Here is a 27,172-nt window from a genome sequence, read left to right on the forward strand (position 1 = left end):
TCTAGTTTGTATCATAAGAGGTAACTTGTAATAGCAACACTGGTTCTTGTGATTTCCTTTGACATTTCCACAAAGCGAGAGGCTGAGAAAATGAAATTCAGTTGCAATACAACTTAATATAGTTGTTGTATGGGAGTGTTGGGTCATAGCCTGAACCAGTGATTGAGCACCTGGTGAAGGGGCAGGGCCAGGCCTGGGAACACAGGTGCTAGCAATTCATCTGTGCAACTCCCTAGCCTCATTTAAGGGCTGGCAGCTGAAAGGGAAGCATCTCTGCTTGTAGATGGCCTTTTTTGGGAATTTCCAATGAGCCCTGATCCTCAGAATAGGGTAAGCTATTCCTTCTTTATTCCCAAATTGTGACTACTAACTTTCTTGGGCAACCCAAAACTGGTTAAAGGCAACTGTATCGGTTGCCTCCTATCCTTAAAACTTTGCATGATGCTGGACAAAGAGATGAGTAGTTTTGTGTCCTATCTTCTGAATCATGATGTGGTTACCACGCTAGGAGATGATCAGTGTTCGTGCTAGTAAGATGCTTTTCCTTACAGTTTGCCAAAAAGTCTTACAGGGTAAAATATATGGGAGTTAGGTTCCTCTACCAAAAATCAGTGAATTGCTTTTGTGAAATCCTGTACAATGACTAGTCAGTTTTGACGCAGTGGTCTTAGTTCATTTTTAGTGCTGTTGTCAGCTTCTGTACTACTGTGTTACTGACTTTCTTTGTTGCTTTGTGAGATTCTGAAGCATTGGTTTTACTTTGGCATTACTTGAAAATGTTTTCCCTAGTGCTTAAACTCTTTGCTGCATGAAAAAGTCATGGTTTGTATATATTAAAGTTTTTGGAGAGGAAAGAGAATGTAAAAAAAAACAAACAAACAAAAAAGAGCCACATGATTGAAATAAAAGAAGACTTGAATGAAATCCTCGAGAGGAAAACATGTTTTCTTAATTAGGTACTTTTTAATTTTGTGGTATACATGCATTAGGTTTAGGGAGTGTGTCCTTCATGCTCTGTCCTTTGTGTAATTGTAATACCTAAAGGTCTCAGAATTAGATGGGGTCTTCTGTGAGGAAGACATTCTTTCTAAAAAAAAAAAAGGCTTTGCTACAGGATCAAACTGAATCTAGTGCCTGCAGTTATGGATGCTGTGGGCAGATAAAAGAATGGCATCCTTTCTCCATTTTACTACTTTTTTTCATTTTTTTTGCCCACTGTGAGTTCAAGGTGAGCTGCTTTGTATTTACTGTGTGGAACCATGGGAGGAGTTTATGAAAATATCCAACAATGCTGGGCACAGGAGTAACCATAACACTTCAGTCCCAAGGCATTTATTCCTCATGGAGATCTAGGGGTAACCACTGTGAGTTGCGTTGATTCCATTTTTTTCCTCTGGTTGTGTTCAAGTGGTTTCTGATAACTTAAGTTTTTACAGCAACAATTCCAGTGGCTGCCCATTATCCCCAACACTTTAAAATGTACGGTGTGTCTTTTTCCCATGTGGTTTTTGTTTATTTTTTTACCTTGAAGGTCAGGTGTTCTTGAATACCTGAGCACCTCAACTCATCAATGGACAAATTTTGTTCTAGAAAATTTCTTATCCATAAAAATACACCAGTTTATTATCATCTCTTGACTAGACTGCTAGAGCACTTAAAATTTTGGCACTGCACAGGATTAGGTAGCTCTCAAGAATGTGGCAAGGGACTTTCTTTGTCAAAGTAATGTTTCTTTTAACACTAGAAACAAAGCTTTCAGGTAGAAAAGACTTGGAAAAGTCTTTTTGTGAACAGGCCTCTTAGCGTGGACAGATAACATCTTTGGTAGGTGAACCTTTATTAACAGTCTAATTAGGATTCTGTACCTGAATCTAATTCCCAGAAAGACCTACTTCTGCTTCTAGAAAAGTAACCAGTTCTAAATGTGTGTCAAGACTTCGGTATCTTCTCTCTGCAAACTCCTGTATTACTCAAGCCCAATTTTATAGGCTTATTACAGCTGAAAGTTTTTATTTTGTTTCTTAACAATGCTGTGTATAGAGATGTCTGTCTTGAAGCAGTCAATTTCTTCCTTCCTGCTTCTCCAGATGGAACCTTACTGAATTTGAGACATTCATCTTTCTGGTAGTGGGTCAGTGTGAGGTATTCATACATTATTACAGGGCAGCTGCAAATCCATCACGGCAACAGAGGATGTGTGGCATATAAAGAGAAGAATGGAAAAACTGCATGACATTTCCAAGGTCACAGTGTAGGCTTGCTGCAGAGCAGGAAGTAGAAACTGGGTATGTTCTAGCCACGTTTCTTATCAAACATACTTTCAGAAACTTAGGCAATAAGCAGTCAGACCAAAACCTCAACCAAGCCAAGAGAATCTTGAACCAACTTATTTTCTTGTGTTCTCTTCTAGCAGATGTGCAATGTAATAAGCAATTGGATTTGTAGCTTCTATTTTGCTTGGGAATTATTTTTAAACCTATATTTAGTTAATAAGATTTCTTAACAATTATTTGGAATGGTACAGAATAGGTAGAAAGAAATAGGCTGCAGAACAACTTTAAAAAAAAAATTCCACAATAATAATATTGAGTAATGAAATCTAAGAAATAAGGGGAAAGTAATAAGTGAACTGTATTGTAATGCAAATTTTAGTATAAATGCATATTTCTAATTATTAAAACTGAACTAATCTGCTCATCATAAAACTGAAAGTAACTAAGATCAAATCTTCAGGACAGATGACAGGATTTCATCATCATTAATGGAGTGCAAAATCCTGCTGGGCAAGTGGCACATGACTTTGCTACTGACTTCACTAGGATAAGGCATGTTTTTTATCTAGTGAATTTAGTAAGGATTTGAAGTATGCCAAATAGAGAATGTTGTATCTCAGATTATAATTTGAGTCTGGTATTGTCTAAAACTTTGCTTTCTAGTCTGCCAGTACAATATTTTTTGCAAATTTTAGTGCTCTAATGTTACTGTACATGCTCTTCATTTTCTTACTTTGTGTGCTACTTAATTCACCTCTCCTCGTCTTCTGTTAATGATGTCTCTTTTGCCTGAGGAATTTGACAGTCTGTTTAGGTGCAAAAGAAATATAATTGTGACTTCATTCTAGTAGTTCTATTCCAGTTCAAATTATTCACATATCAGCTTATTTTGTGGAAAACCACCAGCAGAGCTCTTCAAAAATCTATTTGCAGGAAGCAGTATGCAGTATTTTCACATTGTTTTTCTCCTATAGTTCTAAAAAATAATACTAATAATAATCATGTTACTTAAACTGTGGAAGAGGCTTGGTTTTACAAATCAACTGTATGAAATACAAACTTACATAATCTGAATGGAAGCACAGAGTGCCATTGTAATAATCATTTTGTGTAACACTGAGAAGCTTGATTTCTCTGTTGCGTGTAGTGGTAGTAAAAATGGCCAGAAAATCTTTAGTAGTACAGATAAGGCAAATTGTGATAAACGCAGGCTGTTTTGCTGCACAGTGGTTTATAGTTTATTCATTTTTCTTTGTACAAAAGGAAAATAAAAAGTGCAGCTTAAAAGTAGGTAGCAGAAAAATGTTGCATTCTTAGGAGAAGTTTTCTAAATTGCCATTTTAGAGTTGTATATCAAAAGGTAGAGTAATTTAAATGGAAGATGGATTTATAGAGATGTCTGTCAGAGCTGGCCTTTGAGGAATAGCTTCTTGTGAGTTTTCAGGAGAGCACAGGAAGGCAGATTATTGTTGTAGACCTTGAATGTAAGAAGTCTGATAAAAGCAAGTCACCTTAAGGAGAACACAGGAATTCTACCTTAAAGCATGGGAGATCTTAAAATAGAGATCCTGAAAACAGGTAGAATGATAACAACGATAATGGTCTGTCCTGGCTGCACTTACCAGGTTTTCTCCACAGCTTTCTGTATTCAGTATTGCAGCTGTCCTTAATTCTTGTTTTTTTTCCTAGCATTGTCTGGCATAAACACTTAAGCAAGCAGTATTCAGATCTTTCTCTCCTGATTCACGTGTACTTGGCATTGCAAATACAGACACCATTCACACAGTTACATGTAACATCTCTTATCTTCTGGAAGAGAGGAATGGAGGCCCCAGATAGCACAGAGTCTAAAGCAATTGTGCTACTTAGATTACTCAAATGATAGTTTCAGAGGAGCACATGGGAGTGACAAATGAAGAGAGTAAGCAAGAGTCTTCCATTTGGAGTGAAAGAATTTTGCTGTTCTGGCTGTATATATGCCATTCCTCCACATGAGAAAGTGGCCCTAATGATGTCTCTTGTTAACAAAAGCTCATCTAAAGCTCATGAACACAGTTGGTTATATACTGTCATTCCCACTTGATGGAGTGGGAAAGAGGATGCTAAATGAGAACCTATACTAGATGAAGGTGATAATTTGGATGCAGAACTTCATTTCTCTACCATGACTAGTGATATTATGGAATGATATTCAAATCAAAAATTATAATCATGTATTTTGATTGTTACTGATTATAGTAATAGTTTCTGCAAATCGAGAGAATGCTGTTTGCTCACTGTCTGTTCTGTATGACAAAACAGTCTCAGAATTATGCTACGTGCCTGCCCAGCTCACATAGCAATGGGCATGTGAATTGAAATCACAAAACACAAAGTTTCCTGGGGTTACCCAAGCATGTAAAATTGAACAGCTATTTAAGAAACTTAGTTAAGTAGGGTCAGGTATACTGTATGTTATGGATGTGCTTTTTTTTTTAGTATGTTCTTCTTCCATTGCTGTTCAAATGTACACTGTTTGGTATCTTATACCTCATTCCAGCTTTGTTCTTTTTATAACATAATTCAAACTCGGTGAAGATGAAGTACACCATGATTTGAGGGCAAGTCTTCTTAAATCTTCAGGTCTGTCTCCACTTAATTTGGCTTCCTGCAGTAGGTGAAGTGACCTTTTTTTTGTAAGGCACTAAAATCCATCCAGCACAGCAATGAAACGGAAATGCAAGAAATCCAGTAATGCTGCCCTGACTCAAAGCCTATCGGAATAAATAGAAATCTCCTACCGATTTCAGTGAGTTTTGGATCAGATCTTTGAACTCAGTGTATATATATATATATATTTGTGTGTTTCTTTGGATATGTTAAAAGCCCTCCATTGTCTCAGCTGTCACTGCAGAACAACCAACCTGTATTTTCAGAAAATAGAATGACTACTGTGTTATTGGTATTGTCAGTAAGAATGAGCAGATCCTATGACTCTCTGACCTCTCAAGCTACTTTCATCTTCAGAAGATTTGCAAAAATAGGTGTAGTTTGAAAAGCTTTCTCCATATTTGGATCTATTTTTTTTTTCCCTCCTGGAAGTGATTAGGTGTGAAAACAATAGGTAAAAAAGATTTTACTACTTAAAGGGACATGTGACCTACACAGTCCATTAGGAATAGAGGTGCATAGAAAACCTAGCAACCAGTGACCTACATGTACTGTTCACCACTCTTTTTCTAAACGTAATATTATTTTTTTTAGCCCCTCATCACTAACTTTTTCTTGTGCTTTTGTTTTTCCTAATTGTCTTCTCCCATCTTTCCAATGTAACACTCTAATTGCTGTCTTATCACTCTGTTCATGTGGTATTTTTTTGTTTATACTTCAATTTAATCTAAATTGCTGACACAAAAGCTTCAAATGAACAGAAAGAATTGAGGGGTATATTTGCATAAAAGCTTAAGGGAATGATAAGGAATAATATGGGGAATTAGGAAGGTTTTCTAGCACTTTTTTTTTTCCCATTAAGAGCAGAACCAAAATATTTGGCTGTTCCTTGTTCCATATCATTATGGATGCTATCGTGACATGTTAATACTTCTTGCAGGGTCCCTCTGTTGTGCTTGTGTGAATCCCTGTCTTTATTAACATGATTTATCTATACTATGATTTATATTCCAGTCACCCTTGCAGGCTCCACAATGACAGGAAATAATCTCAAACCTTTCCAAATAGGGAAGATCAGCACAAGTACTGATTTTTAGAACATCTTACTAATGAGAATGAATGATGCAGAGAACATGAGTTAAATTTGAGAAGGAAATTACTTTTGTTCTCTTAGATGGTCGATTAGAAGCTGTAAAACCATACTGACTCTCAGGTACAATGCAGTAATCCTATAGTCACGTTAATAAAGTAATAGGTTTTTGTTCAGGAAGAAAGCATTAGGACTGTTGGAACTCCTGTGTTGCAAAGGGATACACTTTTCTCTGAACTGGTCTGTGCCTGCTGGCTTCCATTCTTCTGAAGTATTACTTAAAATGTAATTTGGTTAAGGCAAGATGAACTTGCCCATGTGTTCCATGAGTTTAAAAAATATTTATTTCCCTACATGAGTCAATAAAATTATCATGAACGTAGGTAATAAGATGATTTTCCTAATCTCCTTGGGGCAAGAAAAATCAATTAGCCATTGTGCTATATATGAAGAAGAGAACAACGAAATCTCCTAATTCATAATCACATAAATAATGAGGCACTTCCTAATAAAATGAAGTGAAAGAATACAAAATTCTTTGTAGAAATAGCAAAAAAGCCTTGGTGTCAGGATCAAATTTCACCATTAAAACCATGTGCCAGTCGCTATTTTGGTCAATCTGTAGTTAATACAGAGTTGTGAAAGTTGGATGTAAAATGGGAGTCGTTACTCTGCTTCTGAGACACCGACCTGAACTTAGGGTGATGTCATAACTGGGCCTAAAGCATTGCAGCATACCATTTTACCTTTGAGTAACCATCCGTGGTCAGGACATTTTTAATTTTGATGTATCCTTTAATTAGTAGAGAATTAGGGATTTTTTGTTGCTTATTCCTTTTATGGTCATGTAGAAATATGCTGTAGAGATTCAGTGGGTTGATTTTTTTTTTTTTTTTTTTGCTTTATTCTCTTGAGTTAACCTGAGATGTGGGTTAAATATTCACTTTTCCCTAAATGTATAATTAAGTATGACTTACACTGAGATTTCATTGCACAGTAACATAATGCCAGTTATTTTTATGAAATACATATGTTTTTCATAGAATTTTAGGCAGTAGTGGGTTGCAGTTAAAGACTTTACTGTGCAGTTCTTAAATTTATGTAATACCCTGTTCATATATATATATATATTTAATTTAAGCTGCATTAGAAGAGAGAGAGTTTGAATTTCACATCATTATTTCTAGGGAAATCCAGACAGCACAAGCTTTCCTTGTTGATTTTATTGCTTTTAACTGTAAATGTAATATAGATTATAGGAAAAATACAATTGATGCGTTCACTCCTGGAGTTCTTTAGTGATATTTTTAAGTAGTAAGTAAGTAGATATGAAACTTGAGTAGAAGCATACTGTTTTCACTTATCTATTTTAAAGCTTTTATTATAATATGGGACTTCAGCTTTTATCACAAAGAATGGTGACCTTTTAAAAACCAAAGTATATAGGCTTTATGCTAGTTTGAACAAGGAAAGAGCTTTAAAATGGAGCAATATTCAGTTATGCAGTGGCATCTAGCCCGTACTTCTACAGTCTGCAAGCCATTTGTATGTCAGTATGTTACCTGATCCTTGCTCTGACTGAGGTGCAGCAAGTATCCCATCTCTGCAGCTGACTATTCAGTCTATCTGTACTTTTACATCAGTCATGAATGCACAATGATGACTCTTGAAATGGGGTATTAGAAGGGGTCAGGCAGTGTCTGAGAAACTGGGGATGCTACAGAGAAGAGGAAAAAAAAGTAGGTGAAGGAATGTGAAGACACAGCTACTGCATTGAAACTTCAGAGATGCTAAACTCTTATCTTGCACACACACACACATGCCAATTTCAACTTATCAATTTATAATCTTAGTTCAGTAAACTTGCTTAATTAGCTGAGCACTTTGGGTCTGGTGTTATTCTGTCAATTTATACAGTCACAAAAGACTTTATAAGGCTATTAGTGAAATTCCAGTGATTTTCATCTGGTTGCCACTAGGCAGCATTTGGATCAAATTCTTGTAGTTATGAATGGCTTTCATCTCTTTCAAATTCAGACATAAAGCTCTCATAGCCTTCAATTTAATGCAAAAGCTTTAGACAGATAAGTATGTTTTTATTATTTTATAGATAAAGTACAGGCATCTAAGGAATTTCAAGTGATTTGCCTGAAGGAAGACAATGACTGCAAGAGCTAGAACAAGAATGGAGAGGACTATAGCTCCTGTTCTCATGCTTCATATACTATATCCACTGATCTATGTGCATTTTTTATGCATTCTTCTTTAATGTGACTCTTTCCATGCTGCATATGAGTACAGTAATTGTACTAAGATGTACTTTTGTTTTTAGGGTTAACTATTAAGGATTAACTATAATCTTTCAATACTTCAGCGTAGTAGAGCATGTTATCTCAGCCTCGTGGAAACATGTGACTTGAAGTACTGACTGTCTGCAGAATGGCAAATACATTTCTCTATGCTCCTGCTTGGGAAGACTTAAAAGGTCAGCTTTGTTTTCATGTCAAACAGTGAGGCTATGAGAGATGGAAATACCTAGACTTGTGATGAGGGGAACCCTGAGTGGGTTCTCTCAGTAGAACATCACCAAAACATCTCACATTAATAGTCGTGCACTGACTTTACATGGTGAGATAGTCTCACAGAAATGGACTCATCTATTATGAAATAGTATGGAACTTTTCCCAAGTAAGGGGATTTCATAACACAGATTGATCGTACTGGGCAATATCAGCCATCAGTAAAATGTTGTTACTAATTTTCTATGGCGTGATCTGTGCTTTATTCCATTATTCAGTTTTGAACTGAGATGAATACTACATGCACCCTCACCATGACTAAACAAAAAAATAAATGGAAGACTGTTAGAACAGACAGTAGCCTGAACATCTGTGAGAGATCAGTGCAGCAATAATGTTGAAAGTGCAATGAAAATACAGTGTGTAAACTTTATTTCAGAATAGAAGATGAATATACATGACACTGCAGTTTAAATATTATTTAGTATTAACATATATCTCTTTGTAGGTAGATTTTAAAGTCTCTTGTAAGGGATGATGAAGTATGATTACATATGTTGAAAGGGCAGGAAAAAAAAAATCAGGACATACTTGAGTTAGCAGTGTAATTGGAAAGATCTATTTTAAGTCTCACCCTCTAATCAGGTGACTAATTGAGTCACCAGCTTCCATCAATGGTGGGGTGCTCCTAAGGAGTTTTTGCTTGCATGCATACTGAACTGTAAGAAACACCAATAAAACACAATATGGTATGATTTCTTTCAAAGTGCAAAAATTGCAGTGGAATTGCTGAATCACCGAGCAGTCATTTTTGCTCTGAGGTGGAATCTGAAACACAGACATAGCATGAAAGAAGTGCATGCTTAGTAGGTTATTTAGAACTTTAGTTGGATTTCCAACCCTGAGGTAGATAATGTCTGAAACTATTAATCATTCATATCAGGTGCAGGGAGCAGCAGCTCTCACTGATAGTTTTTCTGGCAGACATTTGGCTGGCTACAACTGAGAGAAGGAAAAGGCCCTAGAGCAATATGAAGGCAGCATCTGGCTGGAGGAAGAGGCTGAAGAACATGATGGTGAGGTTCAAGAAGCAATGAAAGCAGCTGCCAGTTCCTGTATGGGTGATGATGTGTCTCTGTGATCTTCCTGTCTGAGCACCATGCTTGTCACTCAAATGCTCAGCTTCCCCCACGTTGCTCTAGTGGCTCTCAGGTGTGTGTTGGGGGGCTTGCAGAGGCAGGGCTGAGTGTCTGTTACTCAGTTGTGTTCAGCAGCCATGAGCCTGGCTCAGCTGAATGGCTCTGACTGGGCTTTGTGCCGGTTCAGTGGGAGGGTCAGGTTGTAGAACTAAACATTCATTGATGTTTTTGCTTAATAGAGTAGGAAGTGGTTTCTCCTTTTCTTAAAATGCTGCATTCAGCGAGGATACTCAAAGGGGCATATTTTTGATTTGTTTGCTGTTGTGATAAATCAATGTTTGCAGTTTGTGGTAGCTGCAGATTGTTTTGTTGTAGCTCAGTGTCAGCCTACTTTCCACTATTTCCTATTGACTTCTTACAGTTTACATTTCCAGTGGTTTTGGTTTGTAACACACTTGTTAACAACGTGCTTAACCAAGCTGCATCCAATATTCAAGCCAGCATCTTCAGTGCTCAATATGAAGTTGATTTATAAACTAATCTTGGATGAATTTAGGCTGGAAATTCATCCTGATAGCGGGATGTTTAGCTATCTGGATAGACAGATACTTTGGAGAGAAAAAAAAAAAAAAAAAAATCAACCCTGATCCAAACCAGAAATCAAACTGTAAAACAAAAGTTTCAGGAAGGTGCTTGGCTATTTCAATATCATCTGATGGTGTATATGCAGGATTCATGGACAGAAGATCTTCTGAATCTCAGTGTAATTCAGGAAACAAGTAATGACTCAAAATTACAAAGAAAAGTCCCATCTGAAGTTTCTGACCTTGGGCAGAGAAAAAAGAAAAATGAAATGGATACAGTGTGCTTTTGTAATTTCAGCATTTAGAAACAGAGTATGAAGTGCTCCCTCAAGAGAGCTGTTAAGGAATATAATATATTCTCTGAAAATATATCCTTGCTACTCTTGAGAGGATTTTCCATCATATGATACTAAAAATATCTCTAAATCCACAGTTGATGAGTTTAATTACTCATCAGCTCTTTACATTACAATTCATTACCCTGAGGTAATAAAGATAAAGCATTTAGATGCCATTGTGCCAGTGTTACAGCATGTTCAGCAGAATGTCTCTAATCAATGTTGCTTGTGTTTATGGAGCATAATTAATGGAAATATAAGCATGTCCTGAACAAATCAATTTTAACAGGTGTGTGAGCTGCTTCGTGTTTTTCATTTTCTTTTTTTTTTTTTTCTGTAAGGAAAGCTAGCTTAATAGCAAGAGTTTAATGAGCAATATTTGCTGATATTACTTTTTACAGTGCTGCTATAATAACTGTGATTATTTTATCTTAAATTAGAAATATGCCCTAGGCACAGATAGTTCTTGCTAATAGTCAATTCTCTACAGATGTTGAAAGTAACATTTTGACAGAAATTACTATTTTATATAGCAAAGCTTTGAAAGAATCAGTGTCGTATTTCAGCTTAATACAGGGTTGTATTTCAGTACATTATGCATAACTAAAAGAGTTGGTAAATAGTAAAGTTATTTCCTTTCAGGATTGATGACACCATAGTGATGTTCTGTAGCTTAAGTAAGAGTGGTTGTATAAATAGTAAACTTCATCTTTCCCACCTACTAGTAAACTTTGCTTCTATGGCCTCTGTAATCTGAGATTACAGCAGTCTGTAAATTGGTTATTTTCAACTGCTCTTAACTCTAATTCAGTGTGCTGAAGTTGAATACCAAGCGCCAAGTATATCTCGTACAGAATAGACTTTCTAACATGGACCACTGAACAGCCAAGTCCATTCCCCAGGTTGCTTTGCTCGTCCTATTTAGCCCAAACCATCATTTTAGAAACTAAACTGTCATTTGCAGAGCAATCAGAAGATCAAGTCTAAGACATCTCAAAAATTGGTCAGTTTATGAACCTTTAGACCTCTGTGGGAAAGATGAGAACAAAAGAGGAGATGGGGGGAGCGGGGGGGGGAAACCATTTAAGCACTAATAAGGCAACTCAGATATCTTTTTTTTTTATGATGGAACAGTTACAGTTTTTTCATTTTTTTTCAATATGAAGAAATAAAATCCACAAATTTCTACTCCAGTAGTATTTGAGATTTGATTAGGGCTACTCATTTCATCACATGTTCTCACATGCTCTGAGAAAAGCGAAAGTGCTGTGCAGTCTTTCACATCATCAATTTAACTTTTGCAGTCAGTTCTGAGTGAAAACATGCAAAAGGATTTAACAGCCCTGTTAAATAATCTGTTTTAGAAATTAATGTATGTTAACTTTTTGAGTTGGATTGTGCATACAAGAGACATGAAATACTTAGTAATATGACTAATGAAGGAATATGATCTGGGGACATTGTTGCTGTTTGATTTGTAAGTAGCATGTTCTGTGCTTTAATGAAGTCAATATGCCTAACTATCTAAGCAAGATCTCAAAGATCAAAGTTGGTTACTGGAAGTGGCATAGCTGTATTAATAGGGTCATACAAATGGAAGGGTGATTTTCTCCCCCTCGTCCTGTTTTTGGTTGTCTGGTTGATTCATTTTGAGTTAATATGGATATTTCTGTATGATGCTGAACTTTAGCTATTTCTTTTGCCGACATAAAATATATTCTGTTCCTAATTAAAACACTACAGACTCTTCTGTTTCTGTTTTATGGCTTGACAAAGGCCTTCAACAATCCAGATGGGCACCATGCACTTCTGCTATGAATTCCAGGCACTCAGAATATTGAGACCTTAAGCACACTTGAATGAGAATAGCTTCAATTTTTGGCATCTTCAGTGATTTAAGGAAAAATCTCATCCACTAAGGAAGACCATAGGCAGAAGAATGCAGTGGAATCTACTTCGGTATCAGTAAAGTTTTTTGTTAGTGGCAACATAAGCCTCAGTCATTAAATAAGATAGCAGATAGTACTTCCATAGCAGCTAAAACCTGTTGTCGTCCTGGACTTCGAAAGCTGCAGTTTTCAATTTGAATTCAAGGTATCTGGATTTGTTTACAGAGAACTTAGTATACGTCAGTAGGTACAATAATTTATTCACTGTTTGGAAAGCTTTTCTATTCTGTAGAAACTTTTAAAAGATTTCCTGATTATCTGAAACATCCTCAAAGGCACAGTCCAACACATACCAAGAACCTCGTGTGGTAACATCAAGGAAGAATCACTTGTACAAACTTGTGGTTAGTGTAGCTGGGAGAATTTGACTTGTGGTCATGCTGGAACTGGGGTTGCCATAAAGCCTCTCTAGCATACAGTTGATCCTGTAAAGCACGTAGGCAGATGCCTTGCTTTGTTTTCCCTGTTTACTGCAGTTGTATTCTCTCTGCCTTTCACTTTAGCTAGAAAACTTGCCCACCCATGTATGAGGACTGCTCCAAAAGTAATGTCTCTTATTTTATTATGTTGGCCCAGAATGTCAGAGGCAGATGTTATGGTGTGGCAGTAGAACTTTATCCTTGCCACCAATAGTCCATTACATTTTGATGGCAGGAGAGAGGCATTCTGAAATTATGTCTGTTATGGAAGTGTTATGAAGTGAAGATGTCATTGAATTCTTCCATATGGAAAAACTGCACCCATTGACATTAATTGATGCTTGCTGAATGTTTATGGAGACCGAGTGGTGGATGTGAATGCTATGAGGTGGTGGGTGATGCATTTCAGCAGAGGTGATATTGATGTGAAAGGCAAGCCATGTTCCAGAAAACCATGGAGATTTTTTCTAGTGCAGCATGCAGGCTCTTTTTCATTGTTGGCAAAATGCAACGGTGGTAAGGATTTGCTCTATCAAGTAGTGTTATTGTGCTCTTTGTAGTTTCCATGGAAATAAACAGGAGGCATTGCTTTTGGAGCACTACTGTTTAATACCTACTATCTAAGTGAATGTTGCACATGCTTGAACATGGGTTTCAAACCTCTCCTATACAGGAGGGAGAGGGGTGCAGTTGCAAATGAAGTCTGCTGTATGTGCCTGTGCACAATGTATGAAGATAAAAATGCTATTTTTAATTTCAGCTTTCTTAGGTCCTGCTATGGAAGAAAAAAGCCCCTTCCACTAATGAGCCATGTGTTTCTGAGCACTCTTTGTTATTGTGGAAATAGTGGATTTGTTAACATCTGAAATTAGTGTTTTTTCTAACCACAGAAGTGTGATGTTTTGGTACATACACGACTTTAAGCAAGAACACGTTTATGAAAAAAATGGCAGGGGAGCTCCTTAGCAACAGAGCATATTAATGCTAAATGTGAAAAATGGTATGAAGCTGGTTCAGATTACCCAATATTAGAGTGTACAATCACACTTTCCTTTTATTTTGGTTGCAGTGATGTTACAGTATGAGTGCTTCAGGCCATGTGTATAATGCAGAGCCTCTTTGGTAAATTTGCTGTAGCTGACAGTGTTCTTAACAAGTGACAGTTCTAAATATAGCCCAGTGAGTGAAAAGACATTGCCCTTAGGCTGGGTTGATCTCATTGCCACAGATTTTTTCCCTTTCACTATTGCAAGCTCAAATACTAAAAATAAAGAGTAAACAAGAGAAAAACTATTTTCCTTAGAGGCTTTTCTCATTGTTACAAAGAATGATGAAGGTTTATGTGAGGGTGACATTGTTGTGTTTCAGGTTATTTTTGCTCAAGTTAGTGGGCAACTTTGAAAGCATCGTTGGAAATGTGCAGGTGATCAAATATAGATATCCAAATATTTCCTATGTACATGATGGAGGGATGAGGAAAATGTGCAATGGGTATCTTACCTATGAAAAGTATGGTGTTAGAGTTTAGGGTAAGAATTCACAGATGAGGTTTTTAAACTATGCATTAATTTTCTCTTGACAAAATGAACAGTGGCCACAACATTTTGGGTGCTGGAGAACATTCAGGACAAAGTGTATTTGAAAAAAAAATGTCAGATGCAAGCAAGCAAATGAACATGGCTAGTAAATAAAACTACTGTTATTTATGTAGCAAGCTGTAATTCTGAAAGTTACTATTTGACATAAACTAAGTGGAAATAATACAAGATGTCATTTGTAAATACATGAGAGTACCTTTTGCTATTAGAGTATATTATTTCAATTCTTAAAGTGCTGTAAGATCTCTAAAGTTCTGAGCAAGGAGAGAGGAGCTGGGGCATGAAAACTGGACCTTCTGTGTTGGAGTGACAACACTGATGGACAAAGGAAGGGCAACTGATGTTGTTTACCTAGACTTGTGCAAGGCCTTTGACATAGTTGTGCACCACATCCTTATCTCTAAACTGGACAGAGATGGATTTTGAGGCTGGACCACTCAGTGGATAAAGAATTGGCTGGATGGTCATAGCCATTGGGTTGCTGTTAATGGCTCTGTATCCAGGTGGAGACTGGTCACATGTGGGGTCCCCCAGGGGTCTGTCTAGAGACTGGTGCTCTTCAACATCTTTATCAACAACAGAGACAGTGGGATTGGGTGTACCCTCAGCAAGTCTGCAGATGACACTAAGCTGAATGGTGCAGTTGACACAATAGAAGGGAGGGATGCCATCCAGAAGGACCTGGATAGGCTTGAAAAGTGAGCACACAGGAATCTAATGGCTTTTAACAAGGCTGAGTGCATGATGTTGCACTTGGGTCAAGGCAGTCCCAGCTGTGAGTACAGACTGGGGGAACTCCTTGAGAGCAGCCCTATGGAGAAGCACTGGGGGATCCTGCTGGACGTGAGTCAGCTCTTGCAGCTCAAAGGCCAACAGTACCCTGGGCTGCATCAACAAAGAAGGGGTGGCAGGGAGAGGGCAGGGATTGTTCCCCTCTACTCTGCCTTTGTAAGGTTCTGGGCAAATAGGCTGTAGTCAGGTCTCTGTTCTAAAGTGGCTGTATCATGATTGTTTGTGGGAAGCAGAAGCATGCTGTAAGCTTTCAGACCCAGTTTAGGTAGTCTCTGTACTTCACCTCGACTGGTATTTTGGTGAAGTTTTTATATTCAGAGGTAAATGGATCACTGCAAATGAAATAGAAACAATACCATGGGAGCTCAGCACCATGTCCTGCTCTCCTGCAGCAGCCCATTGCTTTTCTGCAGAGCCCCATGAGTGAGAGAGGAGATGTATATGTTGGAGAGAAACTGTGCCCTGCACCTCACTTGTGGACTGCGTACCTTCCAAATGGGCTTTGTGTCTTTATTCTGAAGCTTGTGTTTTTCTACCTTTGGAAAATGTAACCAGCTGTGTTTAATCTCTAGAGGTAAGCATGTGCTCTGGTTTGTCGTTTGAAGCTGTGGATTTACAGTTCCCTCTTTATATCAGCCTTTAACAACAGTTCTGCAAAGAGACTATAGAAGAAACCAGATTTGGAATGGAGCACAGCAGAGCCCTGTGTGTCCGTGAGGACAGACACAGGACACGGATGTGGCCTCCACCAGTCTGCCTTCTAATTATGTGCATTTGAGTTCCTGGAACTCGGTGGTGATGCCTGAAATAGTAATAATGATCTGCTGTTTCAAGAGCAGGAATTGTGAAGCTGTCGAAGTACATTTTTGATGGAGCACGCTTATTAGCTTAAGAGAGGATCTGAGGAGAGCCCCTTCAGGGCGCGGGATAAAAGCGGCTATTTCCAGCGCGCCTGCTGGCTGCTGCGGACGCCGTGTTCGCTTCACCTGAGCAACAACAGCCCGTCCGTGCCTCACCCAGCAAGCGGTGTTTGGACGGGCGGGTTGCATCCCAGCTGCAGCCGGCAGCAGATGGCCGCGCTCCGTCGGTGTCTGCCTGTCTGTCAGCCGCACCTCGGTGCACGCGAGCGGGCGGCAGCAGCACCTGGCTGAGCTCGAGCGCTGCAGCCGCCTGGTTATGGCGCGAGCAAACCTGCGTGCCTGCCTGCGTGAGGTGAGGAACCCCAAAAAACTTCTGTCGCGTCTCCTCAGAGGGGCTCGGGAGACGCCTTGCCCTCCTTCAGGAAAAGCCACCTGAAGGAAGGCGCTGAGTGTGTGCCGCCGGATCTGCTGTGCAGGTGATGAATGGAGCTGAGTTCGGTCCGCTGGGATGAACAGGCTCTACTCAAAGGCAAGTCCTTTGGAACAATGCGGGAAGCAGAACGCGTCTGTGTAAAAATATAACAGAACGCTTCACACTGCGTCTTTTTTTTTTTTTTCTTTTCCTCCCCGAGTGGTGTTTATAGAAGCCACAATACTTTCTTCCCTACGTTTTCTTTAAAAAGCTGAGCTTTATAGATATCGCTGCTGACAGGCTGCGTTGTGATGTGTCAGATTGTGTTGTGTCAGTTGCCTCTGGTTATGTAACGTGCCGTGACGTGACTAATGCAGCCCTACGTGAGTCACCTGTCGTGACAGCCCTCCGCTCCCCAAAGAAACCGTTTGCTCTCTCTTAAGAACGATTTTTCCTTTTTCTTTTTTTCTTCTTAAAGATGCGATTTTATCCAACTCACCGCTGGTTGTTTTGAAGCGTTACACTGGGATGTTAAGTGGGCACGTGTGTTCAGTAAGGTATTCAGTGAGCGTGTGATCAGTGAAATGTCTAAAAGTGCGGGGTGCTCCCGCTGCTTGCTGAGGTTGCAGAGCTGCTGCTACAACGCAACGCGCCATCCGAAGGGAAAGTTGGCAGCGGAGTCAAACCACACCTGCAGGGTGGGAAGCCGGAGGTGAACGGCTTTCATCAGGGCCCGCTTGGACCAGGGCTTTGTGTAAACTTTGTGTAATTAACGTTGCATTGAATTGTTAGCACCCGGCCGTGATTGCGGTGCTCACGGCGTATTTAAGAGACGTTAAAGATGTGAATAAAGCAGAGACACAGACGCAAAATTTGCCCGTTTTTCTTTCAGGAGAAACGTTCAGATATCGTCAGCCATTGTTTTCTTATTGTAAGCCGCCATTTGCAGGCTTGTAACAAAACAGGCGAAGACTTGCGAGTCAAATCGTAAATGCGTTCCCTTTTACCTCAGTGTTGTTCTTTAATTCGTTGATGCCTCTTGCTTTTATCCCCTGCGAAATCAGAAGGTGGTCGGGAGGTTTTTTGTAACCGTTGTATCTTTCCACCTCAGATGTATGCATTAAAATCAGGCCTCTTGCATCCCACTATCGTTATTTTTGTACTTCTCCACAACACACAGTATTTTTCTATCACAACAAATTATATCCTTGTGTTCCTGGTGAAATGGAAGGCTTGGCACAGTCAGTAGGAGATACTCAAGATGCTCGTGTCATTGCGTGCTTCTCAGGTTGTGCTATACAAAAAAAAAAAAGCGTAGTTAAAATCCACTAGACTTATTCAGATGCAAACAGATAATTGCACAAACTCGTGCCCTTCCTATAAGTAGTTTGAGGAAACATAAGCAATGCCCAGTGACAAACCTACTGCAACCACTTCAGTAGAGTTTGGCAGGTGCTGAAGGTCTTTGAAAGAGCACATTACATGTATGTAGTTCTCTGCTATAGGTAGAGAAATAGATATACCTACTTAAGTTGTCTTGTTGCATGTACTGTGCACAGGTTCCTCCAGTTTTCTCCATTTTTGTACAGTTACTAATACCATAATTCATAACTGTAGAAGCATGCAAATTTCTAACTTCTCTCTGTAACTGTTAGCACCCAAAGTCTACAGCAGGAGTGAGATTTCTCTCTGCAAACATATATAAGTGGTGTGTTCCTGTAAATACTGATCCCTCTTGGAACCTTCCCTCCATCCCCTGTGCAGGTGTACACCTGAAGGAAGGAGCCATGCTACTAGTCTACAGCAGTAACAGACTGAAGAATAGCCAGCCTAGGTGTGCTCACAAACCTGTACTAATAAAGCAGTAAAATCTTCACAAGCTTCTGAGATACTTGCAGTGTATCCTCTGGAATTTTGGCGATATTAGTAAGATGCTGTGGACATGGTATTGCATGGCTTGTTCTTTTCCCCTCCACTTTTTCCCATAGAAAATTCACAAGGGATGTAACTTTAAAAACTGGTAAGTACTGAGCTCTTCCCTCAGTGTAGACTTTGGATTTGCAGTCAGCTGTATGCTCAGAAAAGAGAGGCTTTTACTATCTGTATTTCTGCAATGCAAATTTGAAAGAAAATTCTGATGTATTTTATATATAGAAGTGTTACTTGTTTTGGCTCGTGTGATAAAGAACTCAAATACTTAGCACTGCTAAATACATATTTACTTTATGTGCTCCTCATGCTGAGAAGTCCACTCGATCATATGACATTTGAAATCTGTTCAGCAGGTGGCTCAATGCTAATTAATCAACATGGGATACTCTGTTAATCAATATGGAATAATCAGTTTTTGTGAAGAGAAATAGAATTATGAGTTTTTAGCTTGGAAAGAACATAGAGTATGAAAGAAGTACAGAAAGTTCAGACGGAGAACATAATGAATGAAGGACACCTCTGTCCTTACTTTTTTGCCTTATGTAGTCCATTGCCAGTAAATGCTCCAATTCCTGAGAGGTTAAAAGAATAAATAGAGGCTAAAAACAAAGAGAGCCATAGAATTTAAGTTCTGCATTCACTTGATGATTTTCACAGAAAAATGATAGTAAGGGAACTAGGAACCACCTTGAATATTGGCCGCTACCAGGAACAGGAGACCAGGCTAGTGCATCATTGTTCATCATACAGAGGCATCTCTGAGGATATCACTGAACTAAAGGGACTTTAGGCTCCATAGCTTCAGCTAGTGAGCAGTCAAGGGAGCTGGAGTATTTATGGCACATGTGCAATAGTGTGAAGAGAACAGCAAATACTATGAATGGAACAAATTGTTACTGCAGTACAGATGGAGAAGATTGCCTTTTTCATAAATATGCTTTCTGATGATACTGTGATAGCATAAGCTTAAGAATCCTTTGTTTCCTCTACTAATGGTAACATTTGCATGTTTTGACTGTAGAAAGACGCAGGCAAAATCAACAAAATGTCCCTTTGGAAGAAAAGTAAGAGATGAGACTGCTGGCACAAAACAAGCAGTGCAGGTGTTAACTTCATTATCTCTCAGATTCTCAAGCTTTTTAAGATGATTCTTGTCCAGCATCTCTCAGTAATAGTTAGCAGATCAACATCATAGGAAAAAAACAGGAGAAGAAAATATTTCTAGCTGCACTCTTGCACTTGTGATACCTTAAGCCCCCAGACACCTACAGGCTAGATGTATCTTTGATCTGAAGTGGCTGCACACTGATGTTTTGCATACTCTTCATTGCATTATCATTCACACTGTGTTAAGAGGAGAAGGGGCTAGGAGGGAAGGAGTAAAAATGCTTTTAAAATTCTAAAATGCTTGCCAAAAATCAGTGGGAAGGAGGGAGAAAAGTTGCCATGACAACCTCCAGCATTGTACCTCTGAATATTTGCTTTACACATTTGACACACTTACAGTTTTCACTTTCTGCAGTGATTATGAAGTAGTTTAATTCTCCTTAGTTTAACTTATGTCTGTATAGCTATGACATTGCAGAGCAATATGCTTTCAGTATAAGAGCCCTTTGTTTCTGTAGCTGTGACAATTACAGGGTTTTGATAGCTATGGACTGGAATTCTCCCTGATCTAACACAAGGAAAAATGCAAGGTAGTTTCTCTGGTGTTAATAGTCACTTTCTTTTTATAAAAGATCTAGAAGGAATACGTCAGCATCCTGTGATCTCAAAGTAGAAAATATTTAGATGGAGAATGTTTGGCTTTGCATAGCAAGTTCAGAAGTTATTCCTTCCAGCATGGAGAATATGAATTGGGAGAGAAAGGCAGGGGACTTCTTAGACTGAAAATAATGAGGGAAAGAGGATAACAAAAATGATCTGAGAAAACAGGTCACATGTATGCAGAACAAAGACAGTACTTGCTGTTTGATCAGTGAAGAAGGCATTCAGTTAGGTCTGAGCAAAAATTTTGGTCGGACTTATTTCAGAAGAAGATTGCATACTTTAATCACGTGAGTAATTTGTGTGTTGAATGTATGGAATTTCCTCCCTTTTGAAACTGTATACATCTTTGAAAGTTGAACACCTACATTGCCCCCCTTTTCTCCCCTGAAAAAAAAACACAAAACCCACCAACCCTTTGTTGCAGAGCTTAATTTAATAGAATTGAACCCTTGTGGATCCAGAATCTCTTAAATACAATGTTATGCTTCATGTATAATGACAGGGCTAGACTTAACAAATTTTCCTGTTTGTTTTTATTTGAAAAATGTTATTAATTTGTTTGTTTTCCTGGAGTAAATTGAATTTCTTCTTAGCATCCCATTTTGGACAATTAAATAATGGGAATAATTATTCATACATTTATAGTAGTAAACTTCCTTGTGTGTGCTTTTTTTTTTTGAATGCAAAGATAAAAGATTGCTCTAGATTATTTTAGGCAAAATTCTGCCTGCAGGACAGGTGGCAGCAGTTTGCTTAAGCAGAGCCTGTCCTCCAGTGTTTGCAACTCTTGAGTGCGTTGCAGTTGTATTCTACTAGGAGGGACGATTAGGCTAATAGGATTGCTGGTCGTCATTATGAAGTCATTAGCAGTTCATTTGACCCCTAATATTTTTTTGATTGCTTCTTGCATAGGAGTCCTTGGAGAGTAACTCCTTGGTCTCGGTTATAATTTACCTATTTTGTATTTTGGATTAAATCCATGTTAAACAATAAACTCTAGGACAGGATACTCAGGTCCAAAGTTGATGATTTTCTCCAAATAAGAAGCAGAATCAGTACTTTTTAATTTGAATTGTTTGGTATATTCATAATTCCTATGTATGTAACTGGCTCAGTTCTGAAATACCAGTTAGATTTTAAAAGAGCAGTCAGTTGTCTCATCTGCAATGCTATGAAGTTATTTATTTACTGATCCCCAAAATGATCAATATGTGTAGCATGGTAATGAGCGTGATGCATGAACATGGGATTCTTCTACCATCTTTCCCTGATTATCTGTAGAGTCCATGAAGTTTTTCTTCTAGTTTAAATAGCCAAAGTTTAATGATGAACATTCTGTTGGCTTAGACAAATTAAATGATTGAGCTGTATCATAGTTAATTCCAAAAGGCACAAAGTTCTGTTTTCCTTGAATGGTAGAAGCAAATGTTGACAATTCCTCGACGTGCACTTGATGAGCTCTTTGCTCAAGGGATCTAACTCTGCTTGCTCCCTGATTCTCATTCACAATTTTCCTCCTAAATATTTACGTTTGTTGGAAAGTACGATCATGTAACTTTCTGCACTTCTGATCTGATTTAGGCTGTGCAGGTTATTCTGTAGCATTGCCTGGTGCTTCTGGTAGCACAGTTTGTGATACGTGAGGAAAGTTTGCCTACTCTAAAGGTTGGCTTTACCCTCTCTCCTTGCACATTACCTAATGATACACGTGTAATGCACTTAGGGAGTTTATATTTTGTTTGTCCTTATTTTTCAGCTACTGATCACTCTAATTAAGAAAAAGTGACATTTTGACTCAATATATGACACTTCAGCACTGAAAGACACAGATCAAATCATGCTTTCTAATGTGACAAAGCACTTGCCATGGAAAGGATATTTATAGAGTTGCTGAATGCAAGTATACTTTGGGCATTCAGGATAAATACAGGTAGCCAGAGAGAGATTCCACCCTTGTCGGTACAGGCTGTTTGTTTCCCCAAACTAATAGCATTATTCATTTATCTGTGCTAGTTCTTGATTTTTTTTTTTTTTTTTTTTGGTTAGATGCTTAAACCCCAGTAAGCACTGAGCCTTTTTTAGCTTACGTTCTTCTAAGCATAGCACCAAGAAATAGTTTGGATGTGCCTACAAGGCAAACTTAATTTCCTATTAATTTTTGTATGGATGAGAAATGTATTGGCCCCATTTTTTTTTTTCCCCTCACGGAAGTAATATTATGTTTTTTAAAAATTATTTTTCATACTACTTGTTTTGAAAATCTTAATGTCACATGTAAAAATGGGAACATTACTTTGTTGAACTATTATTGCATAGGTATGAGACAAATTAGGTCCTTTTCTGCAAGTCTGTTCCCTAAATTAGGCATAGAATAGAAAATGAGATCTCCTTTAGGGAAGTAAGGTGGAAATACAGAATAACCTGTGAAGAAGGAATGCTTTAAGTGAATTTGTTGTACTGTAAATTGGGAATGTTGTAAGATATGTGGGATAAGTATTTAAGGAAGAACTATTTGATGGAAGTAGGGTCTGCAGAACCCCACTCCTAGTCTGTGTTTCTGAAGGTAATGCACGATATCTACGTGAATGTATGCTTGGAACTTACTGACTTTGCTACTAGAAAACCAAAAAATGAAAAATATAAACTTATGCAGCCACGTTCCTCATGTTTTTCTTTCAGGTAGCCCATCATGTTTGTTCATTTCTGTTGGAGTTGTGTTATTTGGTGTGCTTCTCCACCAGAAAGACTGAATAAGCTCACCTGTTTTTTATCGCTTTGGCAAACTGTTTTGCAAATGTTTTGAAGAGACCTGGCAGTTGTTTCTCAGCATCTGGGAGGGCCATCAGTTGAGCAAATTATCTTTGTTAATTAAGCTCTTTAGAAAAGACACTGGAGAGGAATCTAATGTGAGAGACAACAGTATATTTCTAAAATAATATGGGCTTCTTTTACAGTCGAAGTGTAATCCCTTGCAGTATTTAATAGTACCTAAGTGGCTGTTTTTCATGTTAATGGCCTATACTTATCCTTTCATAGTAACAGTAATGTAATACAAATGAAGAGCATTAGAACATTAACCATAAGTGACCACAAAAATATAAATTGAATATTGCAATATCTATGAAAGATATTAAGGCAGCTTTCATTTAATTAAAGAAATTGTCTGCATAGTTTAGGAAGCTGTACACATTGCTTTGGCAAGCAACGAAGACAACAATTTTATTGCAGAATTAGAGGAATAGTGGGAAGACTAACACTATTAAAATTTATAATGGCATAGTATCAGATTCCCATAGAAGCTAAGGATGACAACATCCTGCCTTATCCTCCGTTCCACAATGCCTTATCTTCCACTTCCACAAATAAGAAATGCTTCTACTCTACCAGGAACAACTTAGGCTCCCTCCTTTTCTTCCCAATCTCTTTACCTAGCCTGTATATGTGATAGTCTTCCTGGAGACAGATGAATAGAAAGAAGAGAAACCACATTGTTAGCCATATCCTTAATGGAGATTTCAGATAACGAAGCAAAAGATGCAATGTAAGAAGCTGTGGAGAAGCAAATGAAATAATGAATAATGAAAGCTCTGCTAAGGATTTTAACAATAAGCAAATCTACTTAACTAATCATTTTAGAGCTGCTGTGCCATTCTAAGTACAAATATACTTGACCTAAGGACATTCTTAATTAGCTAGAATGTTCCTCTTGAGAGTTACTGTGAATCAGTCTTCTATTACACTGGTAGGACAAGGTGCCTGCATTTCTATCATGAAACTGGGGGTGAATAACAGGTGTTAATCCCACCGTGTGGTTTGAACTGTGTCACAAGGTTAAGGAGATATTTAGCTATTCTCCTTCAATAATATTATAGGAGAAGAAAACACAATGGAGAAATTTCATGAAGTATTTACTTCTCTCTCCATGTAGATGTATGTGTTTATGCATTCCCACTGGAGTTGCTTACATTTTATCTCTTGACAAACAGTCAGGAAAGAAAATATGATGTAATGCACATAATGAGCAATATCTTAGGGTTTGTGGTTTCTGTCCCTGGAGTTTTTGAGAGCCCTTGGTGGATTCAAGACCTGAATAACCCGGTCTGATCTCATAACTTGCTCTGTTGGAGCAGCAGATTGGACTGTTGGTGCCCCTTGCGTCTTGTGTTGTGCTATGATTTTGGGCTTATGCCAACAAAAAATATTCAGAGACTCACTGTAGATGTTTAAGTCACCAGTAGCTGAAATTAATAAGTATATATGAATTAGTTATATATATATTACACAAAAGCATACTTATGAGCCATAGAACGCATACAACAGTTGTGATGAGAATTCACACTATTTCTTATTTACAGCCTCAGCAGTGCAGCCTGTGTAAGCTACTTTCAGCATACTTTTTCCATGTTTGTGATTGTGTTTATTTTAGCCCAAGCCATTGCTTGAAAAAGCAGCAGAGGGTAATTTGGAAGCCAAAGAAAATAGTTCATGTCAAATACCTAACTTATGTTACCTAGAATCTGAGTGCCATTGAGTTTTTGGCTGTTTAAAATACCCAGTGACTTAGCCTATAGCTTTGTGGTTTCAGGTATTCGTGTTAATGGAGCATGTCTTGGAAGTGATGCTTTGCATTTGTGACCTCAGTTGAGCAGTAAATAATGAAATAAAGGATGGAGTTTTCTGATGAACGCTATCAGTCAGTAATATTTTATCCTAATTTATGTACCCTTGTTTTCCTTCTGGTACTTACTGAAGTTTTGTAGTCTGATTCTTCAGAACTGGTAGATTATGTGATGTTTTTAGCATTTAATACACAGACTCTGTAAACTAGATTGACCTTCTTGAATTGAATTTCTCAGGCTAAGAAGTACAGTTTTTGTAAGCTGTCTCTTCTCTATCCACCCCCATGGTAATGTTCAGAGCTTCATTTTACTCCAACCCACTACTTGAGACACAGAACATTTGCTGTTATGTAAGACACTTCAAATTGATGTGATTTTCTTTTACATTTTATCACATTAACTTCTACTGCTTTTGGGTGATCTTTTCTTGAAAGTAACTAAAGAAAGGTAGTGGAGGGACAGGGTCACCATGTGTTCTTGCAACAGCATTTGAAAGCATATAGAACTTTGCAGCATAAGGTTTTCAATAGGAATTTGGTTTAGCACTTAATTCACATAGATAGTTTTTAATTTATCTAATTGGCTTTGTGGATGTTAAATTTTATGATGAAGTGGTTGTGGGGGGTGGGGAGGAAGACACGGAGGTATGGAATTGTATAAATGTCTATTTTAAAGGCTTTCTTTAAGAAATAATGTCTGTTGATATAAAGATGGCTAAGTGTGATATATGGATATTTATCCTTATAAGTTCAAAAAGGCTGTGACAAAGCCAAGGTTCAAGAACTAATTAAACTGTAAGATAAATACAGACTTTACACTAAAATTAGAATATTTTAGTTCAATAGATGCGGAGGTCACTTTAAAATTTATTTCTGTCCTTAACACATACTAAATTGTGCCAAACTCTTTTTGTACCCTATTGGATGTAAATCTTCTGTCAATGCAAGTCCAGGTATACATGCTAGATGTATTTCCAGGTGATCCTGGAAATGACCCATTTGCAGCTACCAGTACAGAATTGTATTGTGGATTAAATGATATATGCATCTCATTCTCCAGGATGTTCTTGAACTACAAAATAGAATGTTAAAAATTAATAAAAATGGGCAGAATCCTGAGTTTTGCCACATTGATGACCTAAAAACAGTGGCTGTTTAGCCATCTTGGAAAGAAGGTCCTCTTTTTCACTTCTCCCCTGTGGTACTCCCTCCAGGCATGATAGCATAGCTGAGGCAGCAACAACTCTGTAATTAACTGCATAGTCTGTAGTTGTGTTTTCTGTCTGTACTGAAGAGGAGAAACATCACAGAGCACAAAGGAGAATGATGCTTCATTCATGTAGGATCAACTTTATATATTTAAAATTGTATGTATCTTTTGAATTCTAGTGATCTGAAAGGAAAAACAAAACTTGTCTTAAATGTTTTTAATGGGAAAAGCAGACAGTCAGTCCTGTGCTGACATACCACTGAATACTTTTAGTGAGCTCTTGTGAATTTAAGTGCTAAGAGTAATTAAGCTTTCACAGCTTGGACCCATTCCTCTCCTCTGTAAGGACATATTCTCTGGTTCAGGTCATTACTTGCTGTAGTAATGAGTTGCTTTCTTCCCTGTTCTTGCATGAATCTTCATCTCTTAGACTCAAACTGCGGTTTACTTGCAGTAACTGAGCATGCAGTTCTTTCTCTTATCTTTCCCAGCTGCATTACATTCTTTTCCTAGCCTCTGTTGCCATGACTTTGTTGTGCATGCTGGCTACTCTTCCCAGAGCATAAATTATCTTTTGGGATTGCTTGTGGGGTGAAAGAGGATGCCATTTGCTAAAGGTAAATTGGTTAGAAATTCCACCTCACTGGGTGGAATTCCTCACTGGGAAAGAGTGGAAAAATGTTAACCACGTAGATCCAGGACCAAGTATGAAAGAGGAAGCAAAGTAGTGGGTTTATTTAATTTATATGTTTCCCCTCTGTTGTTTTTCCACAAAAAGCCCTTATATTGCCTTGGGCTGATTTCTGTCAGGCGTATCTACGTAGAATTCCATGTTCACCTCTGCTAATATTCCACTGTATGCTGGAGCATTATACATACAATGTATGTAGATCATACATCTGTACAGAATTCATGTGTGCATGTGTTAACTAAATGCAATAAATGGAACATTATGTACAGCAAAATAGCAATTGGAAAAATAACCATGTTTTTTCATCAGTAACTTTCAACAGTGTTATG

The 27,172-nt window shown here is 38.1% G+C and overlaps 1 long non-coding RNA gene across 3 annotated transcripts in view; it reads left to right on the plus strand.

The window, feature by feature from the left end:
• The window catches only part of LOC116237842 (uncharacterized), a 305,216-nt gene that overhangs the window by 101,305 nt on the left and 176,739 nt on the right, over positions 1 to 27,172 (plus strand). The gene's annotated exons all lie outside the window — the stretch shown is intronic.

This window comes from Phasianus colchicus, chromosome 5, assembly GCF_987193195.1.
Source record: "Phasianus colchicus chromosome 5, bPhaCol1.hap1.1, whole genome shotgun sequence".
Taxonomy (NCBI): Eukaryota; Metazoa; Chordata; class Aves; order Galliformes; family Phasianidae; genus Phasianus; species Phasianus colchicus.